We start from the raw sequence: 16,182 nt of genomic DNA, 5'->3' as shown, positions 1-16,182 counted from the left end.
TGCTTTTTTGCATTCCTTTTTCTTGGGCGTGGTCTTGATTCCTGTCTTCCTGTTCAGTATCACGAACCTCCATCCATAGTTCCATCAGGCACTTTATCAGATCTAGTCCCTTAAATCTTTTTGTTACTTCAACTGTATAGTCATAAGGGATTTGATTTCGGTCATACCTGAATGCTGTAATGGTTTTCCCCACTTTCTTCAGTTTAAGTCTGAATGTGGCAATAAGGAGTTCATGATCTGAGCCACAGTCAGCTCCCAGTCTTGTTTTTGCTGACTGTATAGAGCTTCTCCATCTTTGGCTTCAAAGAATATAATCAATCTGATTTCCGTGTTGACCGTCTGGTGATGTCCACGTGTAGAGTCTTCTCTTGTGTTGTTCAAAGGGGGTATTTTCTATGACCAGTGCGTTCCTTTGGCAGAACTCTTATTAGCCTTTGCCCTGTTTCATTCTGTACTCCAAGGCCAAATTTGCCTGTTACTCCAGGTGTTTCTTGACTTCCTCCTTTTGCTTTCCAGTTCCCTGTAATGAAAGGGACATCTTTTGGGGGCATTATAGTAAAAAGGAGACTATCTAGGTGCCCTTAACCTAATTACATGAGAAAAATGAGGGTTTTCCCCAGCCAGGAGCAAAAGAGGAAGTCAGAGAGGTTTGAAGCATAAGAATGGTATTCAACATACCATTGCTGGCTTTGAAGATTGAAAGGATTAGAAGCTGAAAATTATCTCTGACCAATAGCAAGGAAATAGTGACTTAAGTCTTGCCACCACAAGGAACTGTATTCTGTCAACAACCTGGGCTTGGAAGCAAGTTCTTCATCAAATATTTCCAGTTAGAGCTTAGCCTAGCTGACACCTTGATTTCAGTGTTGTGAGAAATTAAGCAAAGAACCTAGTCAAACTTGCTTGCACTGCTGACCTGTAGAACTGTGAGGTAGTAAATTTGTTTTATTGTAAATTGCTGTTTGTGGTAATTTGTTATACAGAAATAGCAAACTTCAGTATCCAAGAATGTAGTACTGCCATAAAGATGGACATTTAGATCAATGGTACAGAATTGTGGATTCAGAAATAAACTCTAGCAATTATGGTCAGTTGATTTTCAACAAAGGTGCCAACACAATCCAATGGGTATAAAATAATCTTTTCAGCAGGCATCAATAGGACAATTGGACATGTGCAGAAAAGGTGAATTTAAACCCTTCACACCACGCACCAAAATTAACTTCAACATTATTTGAACATTGAAGACACATTTTTCTAAACCTAACTTCATATATTGATCTTTCTCAATGTCAGATTTTGTTCTTCAGGTGCAATGTTTTTTATGCATATTACAATGACCACCTGAACTTCAATATTGGTCACAGTATTTCAATTAGTCTTATGTAATTAATAGTAACCAGAAGTACTGCCTTTAATTAAGAAGAATAAAGTATTGCTTTTATGGTACATGAAATCTTTAATAAGAAAAAAAACAAAAAGCAGTGAATGTTCTCGTATTCAAGTAACTATAAAAATCAAGAGATCTTAAAATAGTGCCTGAAGCTTTGCTTTTTGGAACCATAATATTAAGACCGTTTTGAAATGTCTGGATATCTTGCTGGTAAATTCACTGTGCTTGTAGGATTGATTGCCAGATCACTTTAACAGCTGTACCCTTAAGTCAATAAACAATGCTAGTCAATAAAATATATACTCTTGATAGCCAAGGAAACAGAATAAGAAATACTACCCTTGACAGATGGGTAAACCTAATAAATCTGGTATTATATCAGTTATGTTGCAAAGATTCTTGGTTTAAGGGAAATTAATATTAAAAGTGTTTGTAGGATTTATTTTGACATAGATTTATTTAAAATGTGGTCCTGTGGTATGAATCATCATAGCAAAGGTCGTGGGTGCAGGCAAGGCTGTGTGGTCTGCATGTAGCATACTGTGCTATGTGAATTTTGAATCCTAAGATGACTATGCCTATTGAATTTTTGTGTCACTATGGGGATTGAGCTAAGCAAACAATTAGAAAGCCAATTCCTGTGTCTCCCACCACCATCAATCAGATACATTCTTAAGCCCAGTAAATAGAATTTCAGCTTGTCTGCTATTGTAATGTCCTTCACCCAGGAAGTAAACTTAAAATTTGATGATTTAAACTTGTATTTATTGTAGAAAAATAGATGATACAAAGAATGTGAGAGAGACTGACCAAAGAAAGTAATGCTTTACCAAAATGCAGAAGAATTAGCTGAATGTAAATGAGGATAACTCTAATAAAGATGAGAATTCTCAACTCTAGTGGGGAACATGAAGCATGAATACTTATTCACACTTACTGTCCCTGACTCATTATATATTATCTGGTCTGGAAAGAGTAAGCTCTATCACTGTGAGAGATCAGAACCCTAAGTATAGTGAAAAGGCAAAACCACACAGACAGTAAAATGATCTCTAGTTGCCTGCAGTCAGGGAGATGGAAAGGGGGATATAACCAGAACATTTGTCAAAATCCATAGAGCTGTGTAACACAGAGACACAAAGAGTGAACCCTAATGCACACTGTTGATTTTATGGACTTTAGGTAATAATAATTTATCACTATTGACTAATAAATTGTAACAAATCCATGGGACTTCCCCGGTGGTCCAGTGACTAAAATTCCTTGTTCCCAATGCAGGGGACCTAGGTTCAATCCCTGGTCAGGGAATTAGATCCCACATGCCACAACTAAGATCTGCTACAGCCAAATAAATAAATAAAACTTTTAAATAAATTGTAATTTAAATAAATTGTAGCAAATTTATTGCACTAATGGAAGATGTTAAGAAATCAGGGAAACCATGAGGAGAAGTGAGGGAATAAATGAGAATTATCTGTTCAATTTTTAAGCCTAAAACTGCTCTTTAAAAGTCTGTTAATTTAAAATGTACAATGAAAGTAAAGTACATAGTTTAAGTTACTCTGAAGTTATTTGCTACCAAGATTTATTTTCTATTTTAAACAAACTACCTTCTCTGAAATATTGATTGGAATACCACAAGTGAGCTGAGCTATCCATATAACATCTGTATTTTAGGCAATTTAGTTTTACATATTTAATAAGTCATTTAATTAATGTAACCAGACTTTCAGATACACCTACTTTAAAGATGATGTATTAGTCATCTATTCTCTGTAACAAATTACTTCAAAAGATAGCAGCTTAAAACACACTTATTATCACACAGTTTCTGTGGCTCAGAATTCCAGTCAAGTCTTGGCTGCTTCCTTTGCTTCAAGGTCTCCTGCAGGCTACAGTAAAGGTGTTGACAGCCTGGTTGAGGATCCACTTCCCACGCTCACATGTAGTTGCAAAGAATCAGTTCCTTGTGGGCTATTGAACTGCAGGCCTCAGTTCCTACCTGACTCCTGACTGGAGGCCAACCTCAGTTCCTTGCCATGTAGACCTCTCCACTGTGGCTGTTGGTTTCATCAAAACAGGTAAGCCAAGAAGGCATTAGCATCTACTAGCAAGACAGAAGTTCCTGTTTTTTACAGTATAACCTAATTGTAGGAGTGACATTTTATCACCCTTGCTGTAATAGAAGCAAGTCACGCCCCTGTCTGTGTGCAGGGGCGATGTTCACACACAAGGACACAAGTTGCAGGGGACGGGCTGCGATCACTGGGGCCATCTGAGAAGCCGCCTGCTACAGGAGAAATTAAGCAAATGGTATGCCATAGTGGGATTTGAGTATCTGGAAATGAGTTAAATTCTCAGGACATATTTCTCTAGTTAAGTCTACTTTGTTTTATGGAAATTTATATCTTTATTTTCTGTTTTCTAGATACTTGATTTCTCTGGTATTTAAGCACAGTTGACCCTTGAACAATGTGAAAATTAGATTTTTAAAAAATTTTATTCGAGTCATATCAGAACTTAAAGGCAGAGACCCCAAATCAGCTGGTTTTTCCTTGTTAGGCTGGAGCAGAGTTTAAACCAGGGCAGGGCCACTCCAGCCTGGCCACATCCTACTCTCTCTACATTCTGGTCCCAAGTTTGTTTGGTTGCAAACTGTGCTAAACCCCCACAAGGTTGAAAATCTGCATATAAATTTTGACTTCCCAAAAAACTTAACTGCTAATAATAGCCCACTGTTGACCTTTAACTGATAGCATAAACAGCTGAATAGGACGTATTTTGTATATTTATTACATACCATATTCTTATAACAAAGGAAGCTAGAGAAAAGAAAATACTATTGATGAAATCTTAAAAAGAGAAAGTACATGTATAGTACTGTAATATCAATACTGTAAGTTTACATCTGTTTACAAGATGAATTGGCTATCATTCAGTTCGTATATCAGCGTTGTCTTATATAATATAAAACACTGTAGATGTTACATATATATAAACACTAGCACTAGACATTAAAATGAAAAGATGTGAAAAAGAAATTGATCAGGTTTAACAACTCATCCATTTTTAATGAAGAAGCAACAGTGTGATTGTTTATGGTAGTCTAGTGTAATTGTTAATGATTGCTTTGTGGTTGCCTAGTCTATACACCAAAGAATGAATCATTGTCAAATAAAATTCTTATTGCATACAGTATTACATCTTCATAATACAATATTGAAAATATTGTTACTTTTAAAAATATTTACCTTACATTGACATGAATCAGCCATGGATTTACATGTGTTCCCCATCCTGAACCCTCCTCCCACATCCCTCCCCATCCCATCCCTCTGAGTTATCCCAGTGCACCAGCCCCGAGCACTTGTCTCATGCATCCAACCTGGACTGGCGATCTGTTTCACACTTGATAATATACATGCAATTTATGGCAAAAACCACTACAATATTGTAAAGTAATTAGCCTCCAACTAATAAAAATAATTGGGGGAAAAATAAATAAAATAAAAATATTTACCTATGATAATAGACTGATAACACAGTTTCTTGAATTATGAGAGACAGTAATTAATTCTGTGAAAGCAAAATTATAAGATAGTGAGAAAACTGACACATTATTAATTTTATATTAAATATCACACACCTTATGCCTATGTGAGGAAAGGCTATCCAACACAAGTCTTGCACATGATATTCTGTATAATGAAAACTTAGGGGATTATGATGATGACCCAAAAAGGTCTCACACAGTGCTCACTGAACAATTATTTGATTTTCACATGAGCATACCCACACACACCCCAGATTGCTTTGTTTATTAACTCTGATGATTATTTACTATTTGTTAAATGAAAGTGGATCATCATAAAGGTGTTCACCCTTGTGGTCTTCCTGTTGACTAGGCTGAGGAGGAGGAGGTGGAGGGGTTGTCCTGCTGTCTCAGGTGGTGGAGGTGGAAAAGATGGAGGAGGTGGAAGGGGAGGCAGGAGAAGCAGGCAGACTCAGTATAACTTTAAGGAATTATATCCTAATTTTTTTTTTTGCTTTTTCATTTCTCTAAAAATGTTCCTATACAGTACTAATTCTTCTACTGTTTGCATTCGTTTCCGTGTCTGAATAATAGAATGGTCCATGTCATAAAATAAGTTAAAAGCACTCTTGAATAGTTTGAACCCTTCTGCCAGATTGTCTAATGCAATCTGTTTTCTGGCACTGTTTCTTCTATATCTTCTTACTCATCCTCTGATTCTGACACAACTGATCTTCATCAAATTGTCTTCTGTTAATCCCTCTGGTGCAGTGTCTGTTATTTCTTGAATTTTTCCAAGATCTTTGTCTTAAAACCCTTCATCCCCACTCCCCCCACCCCTGATATCCACAGTGTCTTTCATGATTTTCTTGATTGGCTCTGTCATGAAGTCTGTGAAATCATGTACAACATCTGAACAGTTTTCTCCAGCAGGCATTTACTATTGCAGGCCTGATGACTTTTAGGACTTTTTCTGTAACAATGATGGCATCTTCAATGGGGTAATCCTTCTAGACTTTCATAGTCTTCTATCAGGGTTCACTTCCATAATCTTGACAAGCCTTTTCATAGAGTACTGTATGGGATGAGCCCTAAAGGTCCTTATGACCTCCTGATCTAGAGACTGAATTAGAGATGTTCACCTGTATTTGGGGGCAAATAGACTACTTCAGTGGCTTCACTATTGAACTTGTAGGGTTCTGAGTGGCCAGAGGCATTGTCCAACATCCAAAGAACTTTAAAAGGCAGTCCATTACTGGCAAGATACTTCCTGAGGTCAGGGATCAAGCATCAATGGAACCAGTCCAGAAAAGAGTTCTCATCCAGGTCTTCTTGTGCACCCTAAAGACTGGCAGCTTCAAGGCCCAGGAGTTAGCAACTTTATAGATAAGTGCAGTCTGGATCAAACACCCCACTACCATTTGCACAAAACAATAGTGTTAGCTTTTTCCTTCCTGTCTTAACTCCAGGTGCTCACTTTTCTTCCTTACTAATAGATGTCTTTTCTGGCAGTTTTTCTAGAATAGGGCACTTTCATCTGCATTAGAAACCTGCTCAGGCAGATATCCTTTCTCCGCAATGATTTCTTTAATGGCATCTGGGAGCTCATCTGCTCCCTTTCGATGATAGAAGCTGCTTCTCCTGTTATCTTGACATTTTTCACACCAACCGTCTTTCTAAAGTTATCAAACCATCCTTTGCTGTCATTAAATTCTCCAGTTTTAGATCTTTCACCTTCCTTTTGCTTAAAGTTGTCATATAATGAGTTCTTTTTTAAAAAATCATCTTAGAGTCTATTGGTATGCCTTTCTTATAACCATCCTGCAACTACATAAAAGCTGCATTTTCAGTATGAGATAAAAAGGTATTTCACAAAAAGCATGAGGTTTTTGCGTCTGCTGGAATAGCTGTGGCAATGACTTTACAAATTTCCTTTTTCTTTTTTACAATGGTCCTTAACGCTAGATTCATTTATCCTATAATGGTGGATAGCCACAGCTGCAGACCTCAATTTAAGGTGCATATCAAGCAATTCAACTTTTTCTGGTAGTGTCATGACTTTTCTCTGCTTCTTGGGACCACTTCTGGGATCATTAGTAGCATTTTGTATGGGTCCCATGGAGTTATTCAAGGTTTACAGTATTGCACTAAACATGATGAAAAATACATGAGAACCACAAGAGATCACTTTTTTACTAAAAGTTCCACAGTTTACTGGAGAGACAAACTGCTCATGCAGAGATGATGAGCATCACATGGTGTTCTAAGCAGACACTCGTACTTGTAACACTGGAGCGCATCGCAATAGCATTAGGAGGTGACTGTGAAATTATTACAGTAATACACATGTACAGTTGATTTATGCAGTTATGATTTAAAACTGAACCTTACAATTGTTTACATTTCTCTCAACTGTGATTGGTGCCATGTACAGTATGTTTGTGTATTTTGATAAATTTTATCAAATTTTTTATCAAATCATATTTTTTTAATTTGATAAAATTGTGATAAATTTTAATGTTTTGTGATAGAAATGTATATTTCATGGTAGTGAATGATAAACTAGTATCTACATATATTTTATGCATTCATGACATACCTTTTTCTTAATTTTTTTTTGTATTTCTAGGCTGTTTCCTCTGTTTTGTCAAATTGTTGCAATTCTTGAACATTTTTTCCAGTATATTTATTGAAAAAAATCCACGTAGAAGTGGACCTGTGTAGCTCAAATCCATATTTGTCAAAGGTCAACTGTATATGAATTTTGTGTTGAAGATGCTGTTATGGTAGCTGACCAGTCTGTGGAATGAATTATTATTACCAGGTTTTAAATATTTTACTTTGCTGTATATTTTACCTGTTATTATCATTGCCTTTTTATTATTTATTGGGACACCTAAACACAAATTATTGTAGACCAGTTGATACCAGTGTGAGAGAAAGGATCAGCCTCTGTATACTCTGTTAAAAGTCATGGGTACCTACTCCAAATCTTCAAATCAAGCTGAATATAATACTAATAAATAATTATTTGGTGACATACTACAAGAACATGCTAGTTGAAAGCCAAGGCAGTATAATAGACATGTATTTACTATTGTCTTAATGTTAATTGTTTCAAGTCACATTGATAATTGATAGTGGGTGTACAGTTTTATATATACTTGCATACTCCACAAATATTTTTTCAAACCAGAAAATCTATTGAAAAATGCAGTCTAGACATTATTGTCTGGTTTTTGACTTGAAGAAATTTGTTTTATACTAGTAGATTATAGAGTTGAAATGAAATCTGAAAAGTATTTAAACTGATAATAACATTAACTTTGTGTGTTCTCTACATTAAGTATGATTGGGATACAATGGTTAAAATGCATTGAACAAATTTAGGTTCATGATCACTCTTTTTGGAGCCAGTAATGTGTGTCCTTATATTTGACTCCTTATTTGACATTGATTCCCCATCCTAGATCTCAGAAGGCTATTATGTTGTTCATTTATTTCAAATGAACTTTGGCTCTAAGACTGTGCCACCTGGAACAGACCATCATGTGCTGGGAATCTAGTACTCAACAGATTGTCTCGGTATTTCGTGATTCTACTTATATGAGGTTTCTAAAATTGTGAAATTCTTAAAAACAGTGCAATGGTGGATGCCAGGGGCTGGAAAGGGGATTCACTTTTCAATGAATATAGAGTTTTACTTTTACAGGATGAAAAAGTTCTAGAGATCTGTTATATAGCAGTGTATATGGTTAACATTACTGTACATAGATTTGAGACGGTTAAGATGGTAAATTTTATGTTGGTGATTTTGACAATTAAAAATAGTCTCAGCCAAAGTGTGAATGCATGTTAACTCATGCAATAGAAAGACTTAATATAGAAACACTGTTATTGTATGTATAAGCAGCTACGTTGGTAGTACTTGATTTTGCAGAGTTAATATCAACATGCTGAGATAAGAAATGGAATGGGATCTAGACCAGTCTTTAATACTACATTGATATCTTTCTGATATCTTTTAAATATCAGTCTGAACTCTTTCAACCTAAGCTGTTGATCAAAGAGCCTTTCTAAGCTGGAAGGACTTCCCAAGTGGTAAAGAACCCACCTAAGGAGACTAAGAGACACAGGTTCAATCCCTGGGTTGGGAAAATCCCCTGGAGGAGGGCATGGCAACTCACTCAAGTATTCTTGCCTGGAGAATCCTGAGGACAGAGGAGCCTGGCGGGCTATGGTCCATAGGGTCACAGAGAGTTGCACACGACTGAAGCAATTTAGCATGCACAAGCTGGAAGAAGTCCTAAATATACTGCCACGCATTTTGTATGGGAATACTGAAATTCATATATCAGATATTACTGACAAACCAATTTGACAGACACTGTGCAGGAGGCTTCCCTGGTGGCTCAGAGGGTAAAGCATCTGCCTGCAATGCAGGTAGACCTAGGTTCAATCCCTGGGTGGGGAAGATCCCCTGGAGAAGGAAATGGCTACCCACTCCACTTATTCTTGCCTGGAGAATCCCATGGATGGAGAAGCCTGGTAGGCTACAGTCCATGGGGTCGCAAAGAGTCGGACACGACTGAACGACTTCACTTCCCTTTGTGCAGGTAAATACTAAAATATAATGTCTGATTGCTTCTGTCTATGGAGTCAAACCTTCTTATAACTTAATCTTCTTTCAGGTGCCTTTTAGCTGAATTAAATTTCAAATACTTTTGCCACCTGATTTTTACAGTTTTTATTATTCAATAGATGTTATTTATTCCCGTAATTATTGACTTTTTTGAACCTTTGCTAGCCTGTTTGTTGCTTTTTTTTCAAATTAATGTGCTTTTTGAGCTTTAGTTCATTATTTGGTTAATCCTGTAGTTATAGTAATAATACTCACTGTCTGATTAGAGATTTTAATGTTTAAATCTATAAAGATTAATTTCCTTATATGAGAGAAAGAAACTTGAAACAGTAGGTAAAGATGAAATTATTTGACAAATGTTTATAGAGCATCTACTATGTGCTCACTGTTCTGAGTTCTCTGGGTATACATCCTACCCTCAAGGACCTTATAATCTCAAAGACAGTTCAACAAAAGAAAAAAATTAAATTTTTGAAATTTCATATAATGACAAGTGCTTTGTGTTAAATGATTGGGCAGGGAATACATGACTGAACCTTCTGAGAACATCAAAACATAAAAAGTAAAGCTGAGATATAAGATGGCTGTGTAAATGAAATAAAAAACAGTAAGAAGAAAAGTGCATAAACAAGTCATGAGACTGTTAGATGACATCTCCAAATAATTAACTGCAGGCAGAAAATACATGACCATCACAAAAACTAGGGCAATAGAAGAGGGTTTGTGCAGAAGTCACAGGTGACTGAGAAGAGCTGCGAAGACTCATCCAGTTCACTCACCTCTTTTCTGAAGCCATATCTATGTAGCTGTCAGCTCATTTCAATAATTGTTGTGGCCATTGCATTCCCTTTTATTGTAACATCTCTCTGGTCCCTTACTAAACTTTCTGCATTATTGTTCATTATTTCTTGTTTCTCTCTCTTTTCCCCTTTCATTCTTTGACTTCTCCTTATTTCCTTTGAAATATCTAGATGCTTTTCAAGTTCTGATCCCTCTCTCAGGCTCTTCTTTCCACCTTCCCATCAGTCTTCCTACTCATGTGGAGAAACTCACATTGTTTATATCAGTTGCAGATGGAAGGCTTGCTAAGTAGAGGTTTTCACCTGTGACTATATGACAGAATTACTTAAATAACTGTTGCATTAACTCCACTGCTGTTATTTTGATGCCACACTCTCTTGGGGTGGCAATCCCTGACATTTTTCACTTCTTGGTTTCTCTTCAGTTAAGAGTCATTTTCTGTATCCACTTTTATAATCACATATTTTCACTTCTTGGTTTCTCTTCAGTTAAGAGTCATTTTCTGTATCCACTTTTATAATCACATAATTTAAGAATCTACTCTTATACAGTGTACAGTTGTGAATAAACAACTGGTTTACATCCTGCTGTTACTTGTTACACTGCTGCTGCTGCTACGTCACTTCAGTTGTGTCCGACTCCTTGCGACCCCATAGACGGCAGTCCACCAGGGGCCCCTGTCCCTGGGATTCTCCAGGCAAGAATAGTGGAGTGGGTTGCCATTTCCTTCTCCAATGTATGAAAGTGAGAAGTGAAAGTGAAGTCGCTCAGTTGTGTCCAACCCTTAGCAACCCCATGGACTGCAACCAACCAGGCTCCTCCGTCCATGGGATTTTCCAGGCCAAGAGTACTGGAGTGGGGTGCCATTGCCTTCTCCCCTGTTACACTGAGGTGACCTCATAATCTTTATCATAATCCCAGTAGCCACTATTAGTCAATCATTCTGAGTTGACACAAAACTTTTTTATCATTCCTGGTTTAATGGTCTTCCTAGGGCTTCCAGACAGGATAGAATAACTGGAACTGAACATGTGCACTTACCTTAAATAAATGACTGGACAGGATATATTCTACAAAAGGTTTTCAAAGTATTGAACATCAGACACTGAAGTAGAGCAATCCCTAGAAGAGGAGAAACAAACTAGATGAATAATACAATTGCCTGGGGATGCTACCTAGAGAGAGATTCCAACTGGCAAGGCAGAGAGGGAAACCCAAGCAGAGACTGGTGGTCTCCTTGAGCTGGGAGGGTGAAGAGGCCAAGACAGAGTGAATACTAGAGAGGTGGGGCAGAATACTAGCAAGGTGAGAGCTGCAGTTTGAGAGTGCTCCAGAGATGATCAGAGAGCCTCAAGTTTTAAATTAAGTAATGATCAATATGTAAGTAAGAGAAAACCTAACGAGTCTGGGGAAAGAACTGCCAAAAGAAAGAACTTATGTTAGGCTGGAAATAGATCCTGTTTCTATCAGCCACATTGGATCAGGTACAGTGCTCAGAAGGGTGTTGCCCCAGTAAATGGGCAGGAACAACCCTAGACTAAAGGGATTCTTTTGTTCTGTTATACCTAACGAAGCTTAAAAGTAATAGCTGATAGGATCAGACTGTTTACAGGTAGGTTAACTATATCCAGAACAAAGCATAAGCACATTTGTAGCTCAAGTATAAATACAAAAATATCCAACAATCAAAAAAGTAAAAGACACAGTGTTTTACATCCAAAAAAAAGTGGCCATCCCTGTAAAGAAGGAGGAGAATGTCACCCAAAATGGGATAAAAGCAACCTAGCAATGACAGAGACAATGGAATTAATAGACAAAGACACTAAACAAAAATTGCATGTTTTCAAGAAGTAGGGGAAATATGAGCACATTAAATAGAAACAATACTTATTTTTTAAAGTCTCAAATGAGACTTCTAAAGATGAAAAACTGAAATTTCTATAATGAAAAATACATTGAAAGGGATTAACAGCAAATTTAATGTTGCAGAAGGAAGGATCAGTAAAATGAGGACATATAGCAATATAAATACCTAAAATGAAACAGAGACAAAAAAAGACAAAAAAGGAATAGAGCATATGTGAGCTGTAGAACAACTTCAAGCAGTCTGAGATATGTGAAACTGGAATTTCCGAATGAAGTTAAGGAGAAAAGAAAATAAATATTTTAAGAAATATGATCCTGATTTTTCCAGTATGATGTATATTATAAACCCATGGATGTAACCAGATGAATGAATTCAAATCACAAGAAACATAGAGAAAGCTCTTACAAATCAAATAATCAAATTGCTTAAAATCAAGCCAGTGATAAAGAAAATTTCATAAAAACAGCCAGAAGGTTAAAACACTACATAAAGAGGAATAAAGATGCGAGCAGATTTTTTTGTCAGAGAAAAAGTGGGAAAACAGTGAAACTGTCTTTAACTGACTGAAAGAAAAAAATATCAAGCGAGAATTTTATACTGAACAAAACATATCTTTCAAAAATGAAGGTGAAATTCTCTTTCCAATTATAATAGCTCAAAAAATTGTTCACCCACAAACCTGCGCTATAAGACTTATTAAAGAAAGTCTTTTAGACAAGAATAAATGATACTGGGTAGAGATATGGATTTATACTAATAATGAACACTATAAATGGTAGCTTTGTGAGCAAATATAAAATAATTTTCTTCATTTTGTGTTACTCAGTCATGTCTGACTCTTTACAACCCCATAGACTGTAGCCCACAAGGCTTCTCTGTCCATGGAAGGCTGCAGGCAAGAATACTGAGTGAGTTGCCATTTCCTTCTCTAGGGGATCTTCCTGACCCAGGAATTGAACCCAGGTCTCCTGCATTGAAGGCAGATTTTTTACCATCTGAGCTACAGGCAAATCATATTATTTATTTGTTTAAAAGACCATTTACTCATTTGAGAAAAGTAATATAATGTGGGGCTTATAAGGTACATAGAAGCAAACTATTTAACAGTAGTACAAAGACTGAGTGAGGATTTGTAAGATTTCTTATATGATGTCTGAAATGGCATAATATCATATATGACAAACCCACAGCAAGCATTACCCTCAATGGTGAAAAATTGAAAGCATTTCCCCTAAAATCAGGAGCAAGACAAGGGTGCCCACTCTCACCACTACTATTCAACATAATTTTGGAAGTTTTGACCACAGCAATCAGAGCAGAAAAAGAAGTAAAAGGAATCAAGATGGGAAAAGAAGAAGTGAAACTCTCGCTGTTTGCAGATGACATGATCCTCTACATAGAAAACCCTAAAGACTCTATCAGAAAATTACTAGAGCTAATCAGCAAATATAGTAAAGTTGCAGGATGTAAAATTAACACACAGAAATCCCTTGCATTCCTATACACTAACAATGAGAAAACAGAAAGAGAAATTAAGGAAACAATACCATTCACCACTGCAACAAAAAGAATAAAATACTTAGGAGTATATCTACCTAAAGAAACAAAAGACCTATACATAGAAAACTATAAGACACTGATGAAAGAAATCAAAGAGGACACAAACAGATGGAGAAAAATACCGTGTTCATGGATTGGAAGAATCAATATTGTCAAAATGGCTGTACTACCCAAAGCAATCTATAGATTCAATGCAATCCCTATTAAGCTACCAACGGTATTTTTCACAGAACTAGAACAAATAATTTCTCAGTTTATATGGAAATACAAAAAACCTCAAATAGCCAAAGTAATCTTGAGAAAGAAGAATGGAGCTGGAGGAATCAACCTGCCTGACTTCAGACTCTACTACAAAGCCACAGTCATCAAGACAGTATGGTACTGGCACAAAGACAGAAATATAGATCAATGGAACAGAATAGAAAGCCCAGAGATAAATCCACGAACCTATGGACACCTTATCTTCGACAAAGGAGGCAAGGATATACAATGGAAAAAAGACAACCTCTTTAACAAGTGGTGCTGGGAAAACTGGTCAACCACTTGCAAAAGAATGAAACTAGAACACTTTCTAACACCATACACAAAAATAAACTCAAAATGGATTAAAGATCTAAATGTAAGACCAGAAACTATAAAACTCCTAGAGGAGAACGTAGGCGAAACACTCTCCGACATAAATCACAGCAGGATCCTCTATGACCCACCTCCCAGAATAATGGAAATAAAAGCAAAAATAATCAAAATGGGACCTAATGAAACTTAAAAGCTTTTGCACAACAAAGGAAACTGTAAGCAAGGTGAAAAGGCAGCCCTCAGATTGGGAGAAAACAATAGCAAACGAAGCAACAGACAAAGGATTAATCTCAAAAATATACAAGCAACTCCTGAAGCTCAATTCCAGAAAAATAAATGACCCAATCAAAAAATGGGCCAAAGAACTAAACAGACATTTCTCCAAAGAAGACCTACAGATGGCTAACAAACACATGAAAAGATGCTCAACATCACTCATTATCAGAGAAATGCAAATCAAAACCACAATGAGGTACCATTACATGCCAGTCAGGATGGCTGCTATCCAAAAGTCTACAAGCAATAAATGCTGGAGAGGGTGTGGAAAAAAGGAAGCCCTCTTACACTGTTGGTGGGAATGCAAACTAGTACAGCCGCTATGGAGAACAATGTGGAGATTTCTTAAAAAACTGGAAATAGAACTGCCATATGACCCAGCAATCCCACTTCTGGGCATACACACTGAGGAAACCAGATCTGAAAGAGACACGTGCACCCCAATGTTCATCGCAGCACTGTTTATAATAGCCAGGACATGGAAGCAACCTAGATGCCCATCAGCAGATGAATGGATAAGGAAGCTGTGGTACATATACACAATGGAATGTTACTCAGCCGTTAAAAAGAATACATTTGAATCAGTTCTAATGAGATGGATGAAACTGGAGCCCATTATACAGAGTGAAGTAAGCCAGAAAGATAAAGACCATTACAGTATACTAACACATATATATGGAATTTAGAAAGATGGTAATGATAACCCTATATGCAAAACAGAAAAAGAGACACAGAAATACAGAACAGACTTTTGGACTCTGTGGGAGAAGGCGAGGGTGGGATGTTTCGAGAGAACAGCATCGAAACATGTATATTATCTAGGGTGAAATAGATCACAAGCCCAGGTTGGGTGCCTGAGACAAGTGCTCGGGCCTGGTGCACTGGGAAGACCCAGAGGGATCGGGTAGAGAGGGAGGTGGGAGGGGGGATCTGGATGGGGAATACATGTAAACCCATGGCTGATTCATGTCAATATATGACAAAAACCACTACAATATTGTAAAGTAATTAGCCTCCAACTAATAAAAATAAAAGAAAATGGCATAATATCTCTTGAAGGTAGGCTATGATAGGTCAAAGATATATGTTAGGAACTCTAAATCAATCCCTGAAATAATACAGTGACCATTATAGCTAATAAGTCAACGAAATAGATCAAGTGGCATCATGAGATAGTGACAGTTTAGGAATAAGGCAGGGTTATTTTTTTTCACCTCTGTTCAGCTTTGTACTGGCGGGTCTAGCCAGTGCAATAAGTCATGAAAAAGACATACAGAGTGTAAAAGAGCTAAAACTATCTTTACTTGAAGATGTCATGATCAAAATGTAAGTCTGCATAAACTATAAGTGTGCTATCAGACTTTCTATGTAATTCCAAAAAAAGGGGGTGGGGGCTACTAGAAGTTATATGAGTTTAGGAAGTTTGCAAAGTACAAATCAATTTATGGAAACCAATTATATAGCATTTATATGAGGTACTGAGGGTAGTGAAAATCACAGAGATAGGGAATAGAGTTGTTGCCAGGGGCTGTGGG

General features: G+C 36.8%; 1 protein-coding gene across 7 annotated transcripts in view; it reads left to right on the top strand.

The window, feature by feature from the left end:
* KIAA1328 (KIAA1328 ortholog) overlaps nucleotides 1-16,182 on the top strand; it is a 406,212-nt gene that overhangs the window by 161,811 nt on the left and 228,219 nt on the right. Inside the window, exon 1 of one of the 7 annotated variants that reach the window (XM_061131347.1) lies at nucleotides 3,256-3,474. The exons of the other annotated variants lie outside the window; for them this stretch is intronic. The gene's annotated coding sequence lies outside the window, so the exon portion shown is untranslated. Of the gene's footprint in view, nucleotides 1-3,255; nucleotides 3,475-16,182 lie in introns of those variants that run through there. 7 annotated transcript variants of the gene reach the window in all.

This window comes from Dama dama, chromosome 27 (assembly GCF_033118175.1).
Source record: "Dama dama isolate Ldn47 chromosome 27, ASM3311817v1, whole genome shotgun sequence".
Taxonomy (NCBI): Eukaryota; Metazoa; Chordata; class Mammalia; order Artiodactyla; family Cervidae; genus Dama; species Dama dama.
This window is presented reverse-complemented; position numbering and strand designations above follow the sequence as displayed.